General features: G+C 47.7%; 2 pseudogenes; both read right to left on the minus strand.

Moving 5' to 3' along the window:
- Positions 1–1170: 1170 nt before the first annotated feature.
- Positions 1171–6728, minus strand: LOC128577240 (small integral membrane protein 10-like protein 2A; annotated as a pseudogene).
- A 6141-nt stretch (positions 6729–12869) lies between these two features.
- LOC128577068 (protein phosphatase 1 regulatory subunit 26-like) lies at positions 12870–16800 on the minus strand (annotated as a pseudogene).
- Positions 16801–19766: the final 2966 nt, after the last annotated feature.

A 19766-nucleotide genomic window follows, 5' to 3' on the forward strand; every position in this document is an offset into this window, starting at 1 on the left:
GTTTATTTGCATTTCCCTAATGACTAATGATGTTGAGCATCTTTTCATGTGCTTGGTGGCAATTTGTAAATCTTCTTTGGGGAAATGTCTGTTCAACCCTTTGCCCATAATGAAATTTCGTTGTCTTCTTTTGTTATTGAGCAGCGAGGGTTCTTCTTGTAATTTTGAATGCAAATCTCTTATCAGATATATATTTAAAAATACTGGTTCCTACTCTATAGGTTGTTTTTTCACTTTCTCAATAGTGCCCTTTGATGCACAAAAATGTTAAAATTTTTGTGAAGTCTAACTTTTCTGTCACTGCATCATTTATAAAAACAAAACAACAAAAAGAAACACCATCAGCAACCAAAAAACCAAACTTCCTGAATAAGCAACAGAGGGAAATAACCAAGAGGCAATGAGAAATACATAATGGGCATTACTAGGCAGTATTTGGTTAAGAAAAATACTTAACCTGGAAAGATAAACAGGAAGTGGGAGGAGAAAGTTTCAAAGTACCTATAGTAGGTTTCCCTCCCAAGTGAAAATTTACCTAAAAGCCAGGGGTGGGATGAAGTAGGAGTAGGATGGGTGCTTGCCTGGTCTTTACATTTCCCATTTTCTTTTTTGGTCCAGTGTCCCCTGGAACTGAGTGTTTGGCTGCTCTCTCCTGACACAGTTTGAGACACAATTCAGCCTATCTCAGTGTGACTGCAGCTTTGTCGCCCAAGCCATAGATTTCTTCTCTGTCTGCTGGACCCCACCCAGAAAGTACAGGATCACGTTCCACTTTTGCCATCCCACCATCCTTCCAGTTTGATTCACTGCCCCGAGGGGGCATTAGAGGCTCCAGAAAAGAGCCTGTGCTTGGGGACCTATTTCAGACTGGCTCTAATCCTTGGTTTCTCTGTAAAATGGAGATACCCGTTAGGTAGTCACAGGACTATGAGGAGATTGGCAATGCAAAGCACCTAGTGTGGTGCCTGACACATGGCAGGCTCTCATCAGGTGCCAGCTCCCTTCACTTGGTTCCCTTAATTTGGGACAAAGCTGCTCCAGGTGAGATATGATGACATGTTCAACAGATTTCACGTTAACTTCCCACTAGGACCCCAGGTTATCCTTCTGAAAATTGGTGGGTGTCTAAGACTTGCCTGGGGCCACACTGTCACAAGTGGAAGAGTGGGCTCAGGGCACAAGCTTTTGGTCTTCTGGGCACAGCTCTTCACCAGAGCAGGGCCAGCCTGCCTGTCCCTCCCCTGTAGCAGGGTGGAGGGATCAGAGGGTGAGATGAAGAGAGGGAGGGGTGGTTCTCCCTCTTTACAAGACCTCAGGCCCTAGGCTGATCATCTCCCATCTTTGTGTATCAAACGAGGTGGTCCCTGAAGTATGGTGGGACCATCATGGACTGAACAGAAGCATCTGGACAAAGGGGAGGGAAGCTCAGGGGATGGCAGGGACTGAGGCCCATCCCTCCTATGAAGGCAGATGTCACAGGGCATCACCACCAGTGCTGTTGAAGGGTCCTTCTTGTCAAGGTGCTCTGACCTCTGGGTACCCCTTGGTGCCAGGTAGAGTGGACCCAGGGACCCTAATCCCAGGTCCTCAGCTTGAGCATAGTGCCGTGTTCTCAGGATGCCTCCTTCCTGGGGCCTATGGGCCTTCCTCTAACCCACCCTGCTGCCCTCCTCCCCAGCTCTCTGCCGTTGACCAACCTCTATAGCTCCTGCACCTCCAGAAACCCTGCTGGGGCTTCTTTGGGGACTCACCGAGAGGGGAACTCTGATGGGACAGAGTTGGGGTCCAAGATGGGATGAAGGGAAGTGGGCTTCCAGAGCCCCTGGTTTATCTTCTCCAAGACTCCAACAGCCACCTGACTGGCAGGGTCAGTAGGAGAGGCCCCAGGCAGGGAGAGGGCTCTCAGGGATACTCAAAATGACCCACAAGTCATCTGTTTCACTTCACTTCACCCTCAACCACCCTGGGGGTTCAAGTGAATTTAGAACTCTTGAACACTAGGCTATAAAATGGAAGAAAGGACTTATATTTTAGGTCATTTGAACAAAGGTTGTGAAAGGGACAAACTTCCACCTCTTGGGCCAGGCTAGGCTACTGCCTGCCTCTCCTGGGACAGTGTTCTGGATCAATTTAGGTCTTGGCTCAGCTTCTGAACAGGTAACATGTTCCCTGCCACCGCCCTCCCACCCCTACCCTGGCCCATCTGGTCTCCTGGGCATAGCTCTTCACCAGAGCAGGGCCAGCCTGCCTGTACCTCCACTGTAGTTGGGTGGGGGGATCAGAGGGTGAGATTAGGCTTCTCTGAGGGACCAGGGTTCTCAGCTCCTGGTCATCAGAGCCGGTGACTTCCTCACCATTGGGCCTCTCTCCTCCTGGGCCATTGCATCACACCCACTAGACAGGAGACTTCCAGTCAGGGCTGCACTGTGTCAAATCAAAGACTTTTTTTTTAAACTTAGACAAACAATAAGACATGACAACACCAGAAACAAAAACATTGCTCTGACCAGCCTGTGCTGACCCATAGAGTTAATCACACACAGAAAAGAAGTCATTCCGGTCGGTGTCTGAATTTGTAGAAGCGCTGCCTGGAAAACAGACTGCAAATAAAGTGCATGGAGACCCCTTCACTCAACAAGGGCCCGTGGGTAGGTGGGGGGAGGCAGGAAGCGGTAGTGCCTGAGCCACCCACTGCTGGCAGGAAGAGCGAGAAAGCAGGGGCAGGAACAGTCTGCTGAGGGCCAGTCTTTGGGCCAGCACAGCCCCAGCTGAAACCATTGCAGACTGGCCCCTGGGTGGGGGGCGGGGGGGAAATCCCTGCAGTGGGGGACTCTGAGGGCAGGGACCCCTGAGGCTCATTTCTTCCTGCAGGGGGGGTGGCCTCCTGGCCCGAGGCCAAGCCCCTTGCACAAGGACGGCCCTCCTCTTCCCTTCCTGGATAGCCCAGGAAGAAGCTGGAGCCAGGGATGCAATCACTCAGACGGTGAGACCAGGATTGGAAAGGGCTACATCTGTGTATGACCCAAGGAAGACCCTGACTTGCCCCTCTGCTCTCCTCCAGCCCAGAAGCCTCTTGTCCCTCAGAGGCACCCTGAGATCTGTGCATAAGGTTAGCAGGCTGACAAGGGGCCCAAAGTGGACGGGGGTGGGGTTAATGAGAAGGGCCAGCAGGACACCTGGCACAAAGAAGCACACCATTGGGCCCTGGCTGTGGGCAAATGCAGGGGCACATGGCAGCCACCAGCCAGCCCCATCCTGGGGTGAGGCAGCCAGAGAGGTTCATTTGGGTCCTGGCTCCAGTGGGCAGCTGAGGAGGGCAGATGGTAGGAGGCTGGGCTGCTCTGCCTCAGGGCTGGCTAGACAGCTGCAGTTTTCAGTCCCAGGAACTGAGAACATGGGCCTCAAGGTACTAGTGCCAGAGATGTGGGAACAGGAATGGGGGCGAGGGCCAGGGTCCCTCCTGGCTCCCCTCTGGGCCATTCTTGGTGCACCTGTTGGCAGCATGCCTGGGACCCCCAGGACTGATCCAAGCCCATGCAGATGAGATTCTCCTGTGTGATCCTGGGGACGGTGAGCTGAGCCTGGGGATAGAGAGATGGGGTCATACCAGGGGTCCCAGCCCTGTCCCACCCCAGGTTTATCCCTTAACACTCTTGTTTATATCATGTCTCAGGAGCTGTGTGGCCACCATCACCCCCACTCCACCACCAAACTGAGAAGCTTGTGCCACTCAACCACTGAGGACCCCTTGGTCAAGTGCAGGGCAGGTGGGGAGGGTAGGCACTGTGAGTGAGAACTTGGCTCCCCAGGGGTTTCTGGGACCCTTCTCTCTTGTCTCTTATATTGCTTACTGTCCTCCTGGGTCTCCCCTGTGACCTTCCATACTGCTCCAAGGAAAGCTAGGTCCCCAGATTCTTTTATCCTGGACCCCTCTCTCCCTAGGTTGCCTGGGAGCCCTGTGCCCCAACTCCCACATGCCAGGTCTGGGGTGGAGACCTGCAGGCCCAAGGGGCAGACTCAGCTCCACCACCTCCCACCTGTGTGATAAGGTTAAGTCCCTCCTCCTGTCCAGCCTACTTCCTCCATCATCAGGAGGGGAGGATACCTCTCTCTTAATGTTCCTAGGAGATCTCAGTCCCCAGGGAACATGTCCCATCCTCCCCATGTCAGGACCCGATCACTGGGGAGCCCCAGCCATGTTATACCTCTATGTATAAGGCCCTTCCTCTTCTGCTGGCCAGGCCATTCACTCAAATGCTCCCCAGGCAGCTCCAGAGCCAGGGGCACCCCAGGGACAGGGATATGACTCTTGACAAGGCCAGAGGAACCAGCGATGACCACTTACAAAGGCCAGTGCCTGGAAGAGAAAGAAAGAGATGGAGGCCTCAGAGTTGCCTTGCTACCTGGAGAGGTCCTTGTTTTCCCCAAGGGTGTTCTCTACAATCCTCTCTTCCATCTGCTCTGCCAACCCCAGCCTGAGAGCTGCTGTCTGCTCCAGGAGGTCTCATTTGGTACACCATACACAGCAGGCTCACTGGGGAGCCTAGCTTTCCTAGAATCTAGGGACCTAGTTTTCCTTGGAGCAGGCCTCACCACCAGTAAGGCCACTGGTGGTTGGAGGAAGGGCCTCTGTGGCCCTGGGAGGGCTGTGGTAGGAGCAGCTGGGAAGAAAGGCTGCTGCATTAGGGTAAGAGCAGGCTTGTGGAGAAGTGATGGGAGGACTGCCTCTCCCACTGGTCCCTGTACGCAAATGTAGAGCTGCAGGGGACTGTCCTCAAATACTGGCTAGGGGAGCACAGGGAGAGAGCAAGAACAAGCAGAGACTGGTACCCTGGCCTCAGAGGGCGGAGGCAGTTTTGCCAAGGGCTGTGCAGGAGCTGCAGAGAGCCCTCGGGCAGCACAGAGAAGCGGACAGTCCTGGGGTTTGGCTCAGAAGAGAAGCATCCTTCCCATGCCCAACCCAGAGGGGTGGAGCATCTTTTCTCCTCGGAGTCTTCCCTGGGCCGCCACCACCCCACTCCCCCCACATTCCCTTCCATCCGCTACCCCACTCCCCCGCCTATTCCCTTCCATCCGCCATCCCACTCCTTTGCCTATTCCCTTCCATTCCCCAGGGTTCAGGTGACACCACCGGGCCCTCTGCGGAAAGGGGGTCGGTAACTGGACGGGAGACCGCTGTCGGTCTACTGATGCTGGGCTGACCTGGGAGATGCTGAGACTGCTGCCACCCCTCACCCTACTGAGGAATCGTGGCCGGGGAGGAGAGGAGAGTCTGTGGCTTCCTTTCCTTTACCCTGCTCAGCTCGACAGCTTTTTGGGCTGGTTTGCCCGGGTACCTTTCATATTTCCCCAAACAACCAAGACGCCTCCACATATAGATGTCATGGCAACCCCGCCCCATTCCAGCCTGTCGCCTCCTACCTTTCTGCTCTAGGCCTGAAAGATTAAGTGGCTGCAGCAGAATCCCTTCTTTCTGGTTCCCCGCTTTGGCCAATATGAAGCAACAGGTCGCCGAACTCAAACAGTTTCTTGGGCTGGTGGAAAGGAACCGTTTAGTGAGTTTCTGCGCCATCTGAGGCCGGTTGTGACAGGAGCCAAGGCTCGGTGTCCGTCCTCCTGCCGCGAAGGTCTAGAGTTGACTGGCACGGGCCGCCTCGCCTCGCCTCCGACCCCCGCCGCGTCCCTGCGGCCTTTGGGCCACCACTGTCCTTCATGTGGGGACCGGGCCTGGAGCATACGAGTGGGCGTGTGGGAGACCCTCGGGCCCAGCCAATGGAGCTGCCGCGGCGCTCACTCGATCCGCACCTGCAGGCGGACGTTGAGCATCACGGAGGCCACAACATAGAAGTAGGGGAAGTTCATGCGCAGTCTCCAAGCCAAGTCGAAGAAGGTGAGCAGCGTGCGCGTGAGACCCTTTCAGAAGGCGCCGTAGGAGCCGCGGACCGCGGCGGAGCGCGACAGTCGCACCGCCAGGCCCGATAGGGCTGCGGCTGCCGCCGCCGCCGACAGAGCCGCCGACGCTGCCATGGGCCCGGGCCTGGCACAGGCCTTGCGGACCAATAGATCAACGGGAGCTCGAGCCTAGAGGGCGGGCGGACGCGAGGACTGGGGCACCCCACAGCCCACTAGCGTCCAGCCCGCCCCGCCCCCTCACCGCCTCTTTACTGCAGCAGCCGCCTGGGTAGCCCCGCCCCTAGAATAGCCACGCCCCTAAAGTAGTCCCGCTCCTTGTCCGGAGCTGCAGAGGCCAAAACAGCTACGCCCACGAAGGTCTGGCCGGCCCCGCCCCTTTTGGCCCCGCCTCCTCCTGGGCTTCTAGAACTGGGCCTAAGGGGACTGGAAGGCGGAGCTGCCAGTCGTCGCTCCTGCAGAATCCTGTAGCGTGGAGGGGGAGTGGAAGGTCTGCACTGCTTTGCTAATTCTGTACGGAAAGCACATCCAGAAAGCCTTGCTAGTTTACACCACTTTCCCTTCTCCCGCGGTCCCTCCCTGGCCGGCCAGCCCATTTTACCTTTCTTTAATCTCATTTCTCTTTCTTTAATTCGCATAGTGCAGTAACTCTGACGGAAAGCCACCAAACACACATGCGTATATATTTTCCCTTTCTGGTATATTTGCTGGTCGCGTATATTTATTGGTAAATTTTCCCGTCGTCTTTCTCTTAATGAGCACTCCTCTTCATCCATTGCTTGCTCTGGTTGTCTGGACTTTCCATTTGCACTTGTTTATGGTCTTTGTTGCTGATGTGCTTGAACAACAGCCTTTCGTGGTTTAATTTAATCTTTATTAAAGATAAACTAATCCAAATCCAACCCAAACTCAATCGTGTTTTCCCAGGATACTTCATGAAGCAGGAAAATGCTCAAGGTTCAATATGGTCATGACTTTTAAAAAAACTGCAAGAAATCGGTTCATTATGACTCCATCTCAGTTTTCACAAGACGATCTGACCTGGGTATTTAGGCCTTCTCAAAATTAACATCTGGCATCACACTTGAACATATCTATGGTAATCCCATGTAACTGTTTAAGGAACCCAAATACCAATGGGTATTTCAGTAATTGGTTGAGTAAAAAATTTTAAAAGACCACTATTCTGTTTCAACCTAGATTGGTGTCCTGCAATTTACTTCAGAAACAGAATAGTGTCCAGTTACTTAAAATCATATGTCCTGCATATATATTTCAAAAAATATGTTTAAAGTTCTTTTTTCAAACTGACAAAATTACCTACTAATCTTAAAAACAGAAAGATGTATTGTAACTTAACAGACTTGGTAAAAATCTCTTCAGTTTATTAACTGACTATAAACACGAATTAATCAAAAAGTATTTTTAAGGAACAAAAATAATATGATTAAACACACCATTGAAACAAAAAAAAATTAAAAAGAGACAAAACTGAAGCATCAAGGAAACTGAAGGAGATGATGTGGAGCAGGACTGATAGGTAGTGCACTCTCCCACTGGCTGCCAAACACAAATTCTATATCCATGAATCCATCTTTTAGGAATGAAGGGGCATAAAGACATTCTCAGATAAAGGTAGATAAAGAGGTACATAGTCTTTTAGTACCTTTTAATTTCAACAGCCATCCTGAAGGATAATTATCATCTAAAATCCAGTAATTTAAAGGGGACTAATGGTTTGTGACTAGTCCCTATTGCCTGGACTTGCAGTGAAAGGGGCTTGTAAGGAGTTAGAAAATGGGCCTCTAGGACAGGTTAGGTGGGGGTCTATGACCCTTGTTAATCTGAATTTACAATCAGCATTATTATTTAACTGATAACTGTAAATATTTACAACAGATATAACATGGCTGATAGCTTTCCTCTATAAACAACTCCTATGAATTGATTAAGCAAAGAACAACTAATCTACATCAGTCACCAATATCACAAAACGCCCAAGTTACTGGGTGATTTTACCTACAAATTGTTGTCATAACCTGAACTCTGAGGACAAGTCACAAAACCAGAAAGAGGTGAAGTTGGGACTGGATCTCATGTCTTTTGTGCAATACTGGTTCTGTTAATAGCCACTTTAACATTTTCATGAGTAAGGACAAACACTGTTTAGAAAGAGGCAAATAGAAAAGTAAAATATTTTGATTTTGTCTGACTCACCTTAAAACTAGATTTTCTCCCTTGGTCTCCTGAAATTGCCCAGGACCTTACCTTTCTATCATTCAATTATTCTTCTAATATTAATTTAGCACTGACTATGTGCTGGCAGGTGTTCTAGGTGCTGGAGGCACACCAGAGATCAACAACAACAATGAAAAAATTCTTGCTCTCATAAAGCTAATGGGGAGAAAGATAGCTGATGGAAAAGCTAGAGGAAGTCAGCAATTAAAAAGACAGAGGTTGATTCTCCCTGAGGACTGTTGCTCAGGCCTTTGCTTAAGGCCTTTTTGGAGATTATAGATGTATTTTTTTTCTGCAAAGAAAGATGCATATCAGTAAGATGGGGGGATGTATTTTCATCATGAATAATAGTACTCAGTAGTTGGAAGCAAGAGACTAAATACACATGCAGCAACATGGACTGATCTCTAAAAATATGCAGAAGGGTAAGAGTAAGAAACAGTATGAGATCTATATAGCAAAGCACAATTTTGGTAAAATGAAAGCACATGTCTGGGGTTGGGGAATCTAGGTTTTTCACTGTTGGAAAAAAAAAAACAAAAAAACTTAAAGACAAGCAAGAAAGGAAGAATAGAACGAACCCCGTCATGCTGGACCACATTTGAGTAGAATGTTGGCTAGTATGCCATTTTATGGATTATTTATAATTTATATATCCATGTAGCTCCTCTTCCTTTAGTTACTGGGTACCTACTATATACCAGGCACTTTTTTAGGAGCTGGGCTACTGATGAATTTTTGGGTTATTTCCAGTGCTTTGCTAGTACAAGTAGTACTGATGAGAACATGCTTGTGTACCACACGTCTGTTGATGGATGCACATGTTCGAGATTTTCTCTATGCTATAGACTCAGGGATGGAATACTGACTCAAAATGTGTGTCTTTAACACTTACAAGCTAATTTCCACCTGTTTTCCCATATGTCTGCAGCAAGTATTATACTCCTTCAACCAGTGGGCAAGAGTTGCATCATTATATCTTCCCCTATTATTAATATAATCAGATTTAAATTTTTGTGAGTCTGATAGATGTGAATTGGCATACCATAGTGAGTTTAATCTACATTTTTGTAATTACCAATGAAATTGAATATCTTTTCAATATCCATTGGTAATTTGGTTTCTTCCTCTAAGAACTGCTTTTTTAAAATCTTTTGCCCACTTTTCTGTCAAACTGTTTGCCATTTTAATGCCACGTAAAACTATATTTTTTAATGACCTTTCTAACTGATGGTAGATATAAAATTGGATTTTACATTGATTTTTATATCTAGAATTTTTGCTAAACTTTCTCATTAATTACAATAGTTAATATCTGGTTCTTTTGTGCTTATTAGAAAATCCTATCATTTATAAAGAATGACAGTTTTATATTTCCTTTCTGATCATAATACTGCTTTTTGTTGCATTATGAGCTTGGTTAAAACCTTTATTCATTCTCAGGGGGTTTGTTTGTCTTTGAATTTATCTTGAAAGGCATACTTTGAATGTTTCATACTGGGTAGCTCTTATCCCAAATATCTACCTAGCTAAATCTCTAAGCTTCTTTAAGTCCTTCCACAACTATTGTTTTCCTGAAAAAAAAAAAAAAAAAAAAACATGTCCTGACTACTCTTTTCTACTTTTCTAAAATACAACTTGCCACCACTCCCCAGAACCCTGAAATTCTTTTGCCTTGCTACATTCCCCCCCAAATTCATTATATTCCAACATACCATATGTTTTATTTATTTATTGTTTTTTATCATCTATCCTTCCCTCAAGCCATGAAAATGTATCTGACTCATAACACTCAACAAATATTAAATGAATGAATAAGTGGAAAGTGTTTGGCAAAGTAACTAGTGGCCTAATGAGATAAGTACCCAGGAAATGGTATTAATGATTAAGAAAGAGTTTCATGATAAATTCATTGTCATTGGGCTCCATGAAGGGAGTCATAGCATAAAAGGCAGCTATTAGCTATCCCTAAAATGTTACATACCTGAACTACTTTGCGTACATACACACACACCAGGTAATTACTGCTATGTTGTCTGCATTTGGTCCCATTCTCATACTCAGAACTCCTTGAATACAAAGTTATAGTTAGAGCCTACTCTGAGAAGCACAGATGCAATATATGGAAGCCAGAAGGGATGAATTCTTTCTCTGGCACTGGAAGGCTACTGGGGACTTTTGGGGTAAAAGGGTTCCTGCAGCTTTCTTGGACTTTACATTCTTCTGTCAGTCTCCACGTCTGGGGCATCAGGAAAGTGTTGGCCTTGTCACTGCTCCTTGCACTGTCCTGATTCCTCAGTGGTACCCACAGTCTTCAACCTTTGCTCCCCTAGACATTAAACACATTAGTCAGCACCTAATTCCAGCATTAGGTCCCTTCTTCCTTGAAATGTCTGTAGTGGTTACACTTTAATTGACTGTTTTTGGTAGATATATGAAACAAAGCAGATAAAGTCCTGCCTTCACTGAACTTCTAGCAAGAGATACATAGTCAAGGGAATAGGCAACACCATAGATCATGGAGTATTCATCTGTCTGTCTGCCATTTAGCTTATTTGTCAGTCACTCAATAAAAATTTGTGAGAACTCACATGAGGATCCCAGGCACTGTGTTAAGAAATACGAAGAAATTTGGCTCAGTGTCTTGAGGGAAGAGAGATATCAAGCAAATAATGAGTAATGCATAAACTATTCAAGCAAATGTGTGCCCATAAACTATTCAAGCAAATGTGTGCCCAGAGGAGGTGCCTCTGAGTGCCTAAAGTGTGTCCAGGCACCATGGTAGCTGACCAAGTGTAAAGGGCCCAAGATGAAGACTGCCAACCCTAGAGATCACTGGGGTCTGGGGCCTTATTATAGGAGCAACAAAAAAGTATTAGATGATAATCAGTTCAGAAATTGTGGACTAAGGACAAGAAAAGGTCTCAAATAAATAACCTAACCTTCCACCATAAGAAACCAGAAAAAGAAACAAGCAGAAAGAAAGAAATAATAAAGATTAGAGTGGAAATAAATAAAACAGGAAATAGAAAAACAACAGAGAAAAATCAACAAAATCAAAAGTTAATTTTGTTTTAAATAATCAAGAAAATTGATAAATTTTAGGTAGACGGACCAAGGAAAAAGAGAGAAGACACAAATTACTAAAATAAGAATCCTATGGATAACTGAAAGTCAAAAATTTAGGTGACCTAGATGAAAAGGGGAAATTCCTGGAAAGACACCATGATCACAATTAACTGAAGAGCAAATAGACATTGTGCTGTCTACTTTAAATAGGTATGTAGCATGTTATACTATTATATCTCAATAAAGCTGTTATAGATATTAAAAATTAGACCCAAAAGTCATATCAAAAAAGAAACAAGGGCGGCGCGCCTGTGGCTCAAGGAGTAGGGCGCCGGTCCCATATGCCGGAGGTGGTGGGTTCAAACCCAGCCCCGGCCAAAAACCACAAAAAAAAAAATAGTAGTCAAAAAAGAAACAGAAAATCTGAATAGACTTATAATAAGTGAAGATATTGAATTAGGAAATAAATTACTTCTAGCAACCAGAAAACAAAAGCCCAGGCCTAGATTGATTCACCAGTGAATTCTACCAATCACTCAAAGAAAAACAAATACCAATCGTTCTCAAACTCTTCCAAAAAATAGAAGGGGAAGGAACACTTCTCAAGTCATTTTATGAGGGCATTATTACCCTGATACAAAAATCAAGCAGCAACAGTGCAAAATAAATAAATAAATAACCACAGACCAATGTCCCTTAAGAATATAGAAGCAGAGACTAGCAAACAATACAGTCAAGATGGCTAAAGGTGACCCCAAGAAACCAAAGGTCAAGATGTCTGTCTATGCTCTTTTTGTGCAGACATGGAGAGAAGAACATAAGAAGAAAAACCCAGAAAAAAGAAAAAAGAAGTTAACTGACGACTCCATACTGAACCTCAGAATCAAAGCATTCTATAATAGACATACTCCTTTTAACCCATATAAAAAGAGGTTTATTTAGAATCATCTAGTGACTGGACAGACATTAACCAACTGGGGCTCCAGAGCCACAGGAAGGCTCTCCTGGCCTCCACCCACAGTGGCCCCAGCTAGTTGACCCTTCAGTGCTGGTTGGTCTTTGTGCTTCAAAACATTTTCCAGATGAAGGCCGTGACTACTGTTTTCAGAAAATATGCTCTGGCCTCAAGGGATTGGGGTGGGAGGTCTTTTGTACAAAAAGTGTTGTCCTGGAAGCTTCCCAAAAGACATCTTTGGGCATTTCAGTGATTCTTGGTGAGGGTGACTGCTGTCTCTCTCGGCTTGAACAGTGGTACCACTGGACACTGGCACCAGCAGTCTACTGGACAGCAGCAGCCTCACAGTGTCTGTGAACCAGGCCGTGATGGTAAGAACCAAATGTTTGCTAATCTAAGACTTGCAAGCAGACCACATAAACTGCAGTTAGGGATGCCCTACAAAAGTGAACGACAATATTTTCCAAAAATACTTTTTACAGCACTTTAAATAATTTACAAAAAGCTACAAAAATCAAATTTATCTGGACACATCTGTTAAATAAAACCATGGTTTCATGTCAGTGTACATATGTACAGGGACGTGTGTAATGAACAGCATCTCGCTCTGTACTCACGAACACCACCTACACACATGCACAGGTACACGCACGCACAGAACGCTTTCCATAAATGCTACAAACACCAGGATGCACACTTACAACTTCCGAGCTTTGCCCTTCACTACTGAGCCACCACTGCCATCCTCCATGGAGGTGTCGCTGAAATCACTGGCATCATTGCCCAGGGCCTCCAGGTCCTGGTCATCCTTGTCCATGACCCTTTGTCGATACCGCAGGTCTAGAATGGCTTTTTTCTCTGGGCCTGAGTTCCTCCTGTCATGCAAGCCAAGCCCTGCCTGGGCCTTCCGCCGTGGCCAGGCCCCACCATCCTTCTTCCTGAGCAGGTGTAGGCTTCCAAACACAGGGCTGGGACCAGCCTGGGCCTCCCTGAAGGCTGAGAAGAATGGGCCCTGCAAAGGCAGCCCTGGGTGGGGGCTGAAGAAACTGGCCTGCTTTCCCCCCACCACCCCAGGACACCTTCTTTCCGAAGTGGAAGAGCTGAGTGGACAGCAGGGGAGAGAAGCCTGTGAAAGGCAGGCTGGGTGGACCCCTGGTCAGGCCCTCGGGCCGCTTCTCTCTCTCTCTCTCTCCCCAGGACCCCTCTCTATGCTTAGTCTCTGCCTTCCAAGTTCAGTGCCCACGGGGCCTGGGAAGCTGACTCTGGTGGGCAAAGTCGCTCCAAGAGATGGTGAGGTCAGCCTGGGGTTGAGTGTCCCTCTCAGCTCCTGAGCTAGGAGTCAGGAAGCTCCAGCTCCCGTAACTCACATGGAAGGTCCCCCCGGCACCTCCTGCCTTGGTGCCTGCTTTGGCAAAGCTGGGCAGCTGACCAAAACCACTGTCGGCAACAGCAGGCTCCACCCCTCCTGGGCCCTGGTCTATGTGGACATAAATGTTCCTCCTACTTGGAGATCTCTTGGCAGAGATATTCCCACTGGTGCCTCTGGCCGGAGCAGCCAGGCTCTTCCTGCCCTGGCTGAAGAAGCCGGTCCCCCTCTGGGTTCCAGCTCTCTCTGCTCCTCATAGTCCCTGGGTCAGCTGAGGGGCCTCCTTAACCCTCTGGTTCCAAGTACACACCCCGGGCTGCAGGGCTGGCTCTTTCCTGCACAACCCCTCTGGCCTGGTGGCCCCCTCCCATGCCAAGAGTGGGGGCACCCTCTGCTTGAACTTCTGAGATGCTCATGAATTCCTTAGCCTTTTCTGCCAAAAACTTCCTAATCTCTAGTTCAATGTTATCATCTCTGTCCACAGAACTGCTGTCGTCAGACAGGAAGCTGGGGCTTGGAGCTGGACTCTGATGCTCACCAGGGAACAGATTCCCTTCAGAGGCATTTCTCCTTAATTGGAAGGTTGGGGCCACATCCTGGTCCCCAGTACCCTCAAGCTTGGTTCGCTCTGTCACACTGCCAAAGACGCTCAGAGGTCTTTTCACAGGGCTCTCTCCACTTTCTCTCTTGGACTTGGAGAGGCAGCTTTTCAGCACCTGTGGGGATCTGTCTTTCCAGTCTCTCTGGCACCCACCTGGCTTGTCCAAGAACTGCGTTTAGGTAGTGTTGAACCTGACCTTCTTCTTACATGCAGCCCTGGGGTCCTTGCACCTCTTCTTAAGCTTTCATTTGGATCTTAACAGGTCCCCATCACTGTCCAGTGAGCTGCTCTTGTCCTCAGAGCTTTCTTTCTCATCTACACCCCTGGCCTCAACCACCTTACAGTGGCCCTGAGGCACATGTGCACCACTGGGACCCCTGGCCTCACTCTCCCTCCCAGGGGCCTCGCCAGCTTTGCCCTGGCTGGCCAGGTCTTGTCCATCACAGCCAGGCTCAGCTGTCCCCAGGGTGTGGGCAATGTCCTGGCTACCCTCTTTCAGCATCTCCCTCGTTTTTTTAGGCGTGGATGGCTTTACTGTGTGGCTGCCACTCCTGTATTTCCTTTTACAGCTTAGTGACAGGTCTGATGTTTTAGGGAGAGCGGCCCTGGGGCCACCAGTCTGGCTGTTGGGACCTGGTGGTGACAGCAGCCTCTGTGCAGCCTGAGGGTCACTTTCGGCTCTGGCTAGTGAACTCCCTGACGGAGCCTTGAGGGCTAAAAACAGCCGGATCTTCTGTTCTATGCTATTGTCACTGTCCACGGAGCTGCTATCACCGCCAGAGCAGGAAGGCACGTTCCGGGAGTAGAAGAGTGGGCTTGGGGAGAGCGACCTGTCGCTGCCCTCCGCAGGGGCTGACAGGATCGTCTTGGATAGCTTCCGCACACATCAGCTCGGCGGACGGGTCTGCCTGGCATGAGGATCGTTCCACAAACTCGCTTCTGGAAGCTGTGCTTACTGCAAGAGGAGTTTTGGTTTCCTTTGGCAGTTTGGGCGAGTGGCTGGCATCAAGGTCCCCCGGGCTGGGCTCAGCAGGCTTTGCAACCACGGACTTCTTCTTGCTGGGTGTTTTCCTATGGGTTTCAGGCAAGGCACTTTTCTGGGCACTGCTTGTGCTGTCTGCGGGCGGGTCAGGCCTCTTGTCCTCCCGGCACCGGGCTCTCTGTGGCGGGCCCCCACTGGCCTCCTTTGTCTTCTCCAGCTGGTACAGCTGGATGGCCACCTCGATGCCGTCGTTGCTGCTGGAGTCAGAGCCCTCAGGCACCGGGGCCGCACTCCTGACCTGCTTTCCCCGCCTGTGGTGCCAACACTCCTCCTAACCCCGCCCTTACTCTGCGTGGCTTCTGCAGGGTGGCAGGGGGTGGCAGGCTTGAGGGCTGCCGGCTTTGTGCTGCCCAGGGTCTCTGACCCGGAGGTGACCTAAGACCTGAGGCTTCTGGGCTGTGCATTCACCTTGGTGAACCTGGGAGGTTTTCAGAAGACAAACTCCTTACAGGCTGCCGTCAGATCCTGCTGTGGTGTCCCCTTAATGGTCAGCTCTTTGCAGGATTTAAGCAGTGATCTGGCCGAATTTTCATTTGGCTCTAGCTTTTTATCCATGGACCCGTCACATTTTGGGGCTTCATGTTGCCTTTTCTCATTGAGAAACTGCTGTATTTCTGCCCTGATGCTCTGTTCAAAGGAGTCATCGCTGCTGACACTAACCCGGGAGGTGGAGCCTTGGTCCTTGCTGGCTCCCACATGGCTGCCAGGGACAAGTTTGGGGGGACACAGAGCAGCCGGGGCACTGTTGTGAGGAGGCTCTTGTTTGCATCTACTGGCTACGCCTGTGGCTCTGGAGGGCTGGGCCCTACTGGACGCAGGCTGTGTGGCTCCGCCCTTTGCCTTCAGATACTCTTGGATGGCCTCCTCGATGTCCCGGTCCACAGAATCATCACTGTCTGAATCCAGGACCAAGGGGCCAAGGTCTGAGCTTCCTCCTCCCCCAGGGGGTCAAAATTGTCAGCACGACCACAGGCAGCGAATGGAGGTTGCTCTTTGCACACAGCAGGGTTGGTAGCCAGCCGGGCGTCTCAGCACCTCTCGACCCTCTGGCTTCTCGGTGGTGCCCGCTGGTGGTTCATGCCCAGAGCAGCCTCATCGCGCTGCAGCGAGCTGAGGATCATCTGCACTTTGGCGCTCACAGACACTCTCTTGACACCCTCTTTTGACTCTGAAAAGCACCCGGGAAACCTAAAGCTCCCCGGAGGGCCAAAGGCCTCCCATTTGGACTGGAGAGCTACCACTGGAGGGGCGTTCATGAGGAACAGTCTAGCAGACAGGGAGGGAGGTGCAGAGAAGGAATGTTTTACTCTTCTGTGGGTCTCACATCCTCAAAAGGTTGCCAAGCAGTGCCCATGAGATAAAGTCTGTAAATGCATCTTTGAAGGTTGAAAAGAGATTCTGATGAACCCAGAACTAGGGGGTGTTTGCAAAAAGATTCATTCTTGACCTGACCCAAAAGCTCCTCCAGCCAGCAGCGCCGGCCTCGCCTCGCATCCCGGGGGAGGAGGCGGCCGGCCGGGGCAGGCCGGGAGGCAGCTGGGCCAGCGCGCTCGGCCCTCGGCCTGGGCGCGGGGAGGGGGCCGCAAGGGCCTCCGGCCGGCCCCGCCTCCAATAGACATACTCTTATTTGACAAAGTGAATGTTACTTTCTTTGCATTATTATTATTATTGCTTAGTATTTCTTTTTGTTTGTTTGTTTTTTATTATTAAATCATAGCTGTGTACATTAATGTGATCATGGGACACCGTACACTGGTTTCATAGACCGTTTGACACATTTTCATCACACTGGTTAACATTGCCTTCCTGGCATTTTCTTAGTTATTGTGCTAAGACATTTACATTTCACATTTACTAAGTTTCACATGCAGCAATCGTCTGATTTCTTTTCTGAATGTATTTATCTTCGTTCTTTATGAGGTTTTTGTTTCTAGTCCTTATCTTAAACATTGTTATTAAATTTTAAGCCTTTTTAATTTTGTGAAGGCAAAAAGTGGAAACCTAATAAACACATGTATATGTTGAAAAAAAAAAAGAAGACAAAGAAGAAGAAAAACCCAGAGATCCTAGTCAATTTTGCAGAATTTTCCAAGAAGTGCCCTGAGAGGTGGAAGGCAGTGTCTGGAAAAGAGAAGTGTAAATTTGATGAAATGGCAAAGGTGGATAAAGTCCGCTGTGATTGGGAAATGAAGAATTAAGGACCAGCTAAAGGAGGAAAGAAGAAGGACCCTAATGTCCTCAAGAGGCTACCGTCTGGATTTTTCCTGTTCTGTTTAGAATTGTGCCCTAAGATCAAGTCTACAGACCCCGGTATCTCTATTGGAGATGTGGCAAGATGTGAAATAACTTAAGTGACAGCGAAAAGCAACCTCACATCACTAAAGCAGACAAACTGAAGGAGAAGTATGAGAAGGATGTTGCTGACTGTAAGTCTAAAGAAAAGTTTGATGGTGCAAAGTGTCCCGTTAAAGTTGCCAGGTAAAAAGGTGGAAAAGGAAGATGAAGAAGGCAAGGAGGAGGAGAATGAATAAAAAAACTGTGTATCTGTCTCCTTGTGAAGATTTTAGAGTAGGGGAGAGCCATAAATGACACATCTCTCATTCAAGAAATGTCTATTGCTTTCATTAGGTTTAATCACAAAATTTGATCATGATCATATTGTAGTCTCAAAAGTGCTCTAGAAAGTGTCAGTGGTTTACATGAAGTGGCCATGGCTGTCTGGTGTGCCCTGAAACTATATCAAAGTTGTACATATTTCCAAACATTTTTAAAATGAAAAGGCACTCCTGTGTTCTCCTTACTCTGTGCACTTTGCTGTCAGTGTGACAAGGCACTTAAAGATGTGTCTGGCATTATTTTTTAATTTGTAAGGTGGTGTTAAGTATATGGTTATTGGCTAGAAATCCTGAGTTATCAACTGTACATGTCTATAGTTTGGGAAAAAAGAAAAAAAAAAAAAAACAAGACCAACTCTTACTGCTCCTTGCTAGGCCTTAAGGCTGTGGGGAAAGATGCCCTTTGGAGGGGCCATAGCTCAGAGCATGCACTGTGAGCTGGACCTGTTGACACTGCAGTGGGTATCCATTTAGCTTCACTTTGTCTTGTTTTTGAATATGGTGACATCGCATTCTGCTGCCATTCTTAGCTGTGGATAAGGGGGTGGGTCAGCTGGCATGAGAAATGTTTGAATGTTTCTTTTTTAGTTAAGTGCAGTAGATTTTAAGCTGTTTTCAAACAAGTCATAGAACTCTTCATTGTTGGCAAAGTGGAAAAGCCACTGCATCAATGAAAGTTCAAGGACCTTCTGTACTTAAACACGTTTGCAATGTTCTGTTATTTTTTGTATATTTAGAATGCTGAAATGTTTTTGAAGTTAAGTAAACAGTATTACATTTTTAAAAAAGAATATAGAAGCAAAATTCTCAAACCAAGTTCAGCAGTATATGAAAGTATACACAATGACTATATTAGTTAGCTAGGACTTCCACACCTGAGTGCCACAATAGAAATTTATATTCTCACAGTCCTAGAGGCTAAAAGTCTGAGGTCAAGGTCTTGGCAAGGTTGATTTTTTCTGAGGTATATTTGTGTAGATAGCCTCATATGAAATATTTCTTCATGTGGTCTTCCCTCTGTGTTTATCTGTGTCCAAATTTCCTCTTCTAATAAGGACACAAATCGTATCGGATTAGGGCTTACCCTAATGACTCCATTTTAACTTTCTTACCTCTTTAAAGACCCAAGTATAGATCTTAAGTTTCTTACAAATCTTATGAATTACATCTTTAAAAACCCAAATATGAATTTCCAAATATAGTCACATTATGAAAAACTGGGCATAGAACTTCGACATATGAATTTTTGAGGAACACAGTTCAGCCCATAATAATGACGAAGTATAATTTATCACTAGAAGTCAAGGTTGGTTAAATGTATGAAAATCAATATCATATACCATATTATTAGGATAAAAGAGAAGACTATATGTTCAAAAATCATTTGAAGCTGCTCTATAGGAGAGGATTGAAAACTGCAAGTAGATGTTCACCTATGGATGGATACTCTTGGAGAAAATATTGTAACTCACTGGAGAACAAAGGGGAGACATAGTGAAGGAGACAAAGACCAGAGGTTGCACTGGCAAAGACTGGAAGGTACATTGGAGAGACCTCTATAGGTGGAGAAGTGATAAAGAGAGAACCCTGGGACCCCTTGCTTCCTATGCAGGCACTGTGATTACAGCTGTGAGGGGACCCCTGCCACCACTGGGTGCTCCCTCCACCACTGCAGGCCTCCCTACTGATCAGGAAAGTGCTTGGAGACTGTACAGTAAAGTTGCATCAGAGAACAGGATCAGAAGGAACCCATCTACTGGCCTTGGTTTGGGATTGTGGCAGCTGACTCTGTTCTGAGCTCTCAGTCTGGAGCTCTTGTTCTGCACAGGGATGGGCTTTACTGCTCCCAATATGGCCCCTTGCTGCCCAGGGAAGGAGCAGCGACAGAGGATGCTCTCACACACCTGTGACTGGAAGCCACCCCATCCCTGTGACCACTCTCCCCCCAAAATCTCTAAAGGTCCCATAGT

This window comes from Nycticebus coucang, chromosome X (genome assembly GCF_027406575.1).
Source record: "Nycticebus coucang isolate mNycCou1 chromosome X, mNycCou1.pri, whole genome shotgun sequence".
Lineage (NCBI taxonomy): Eukaryota > Metazoa > Chordata > Mammalia > Primates > Lorisidae > Nycticebus > Nycticebus coucang.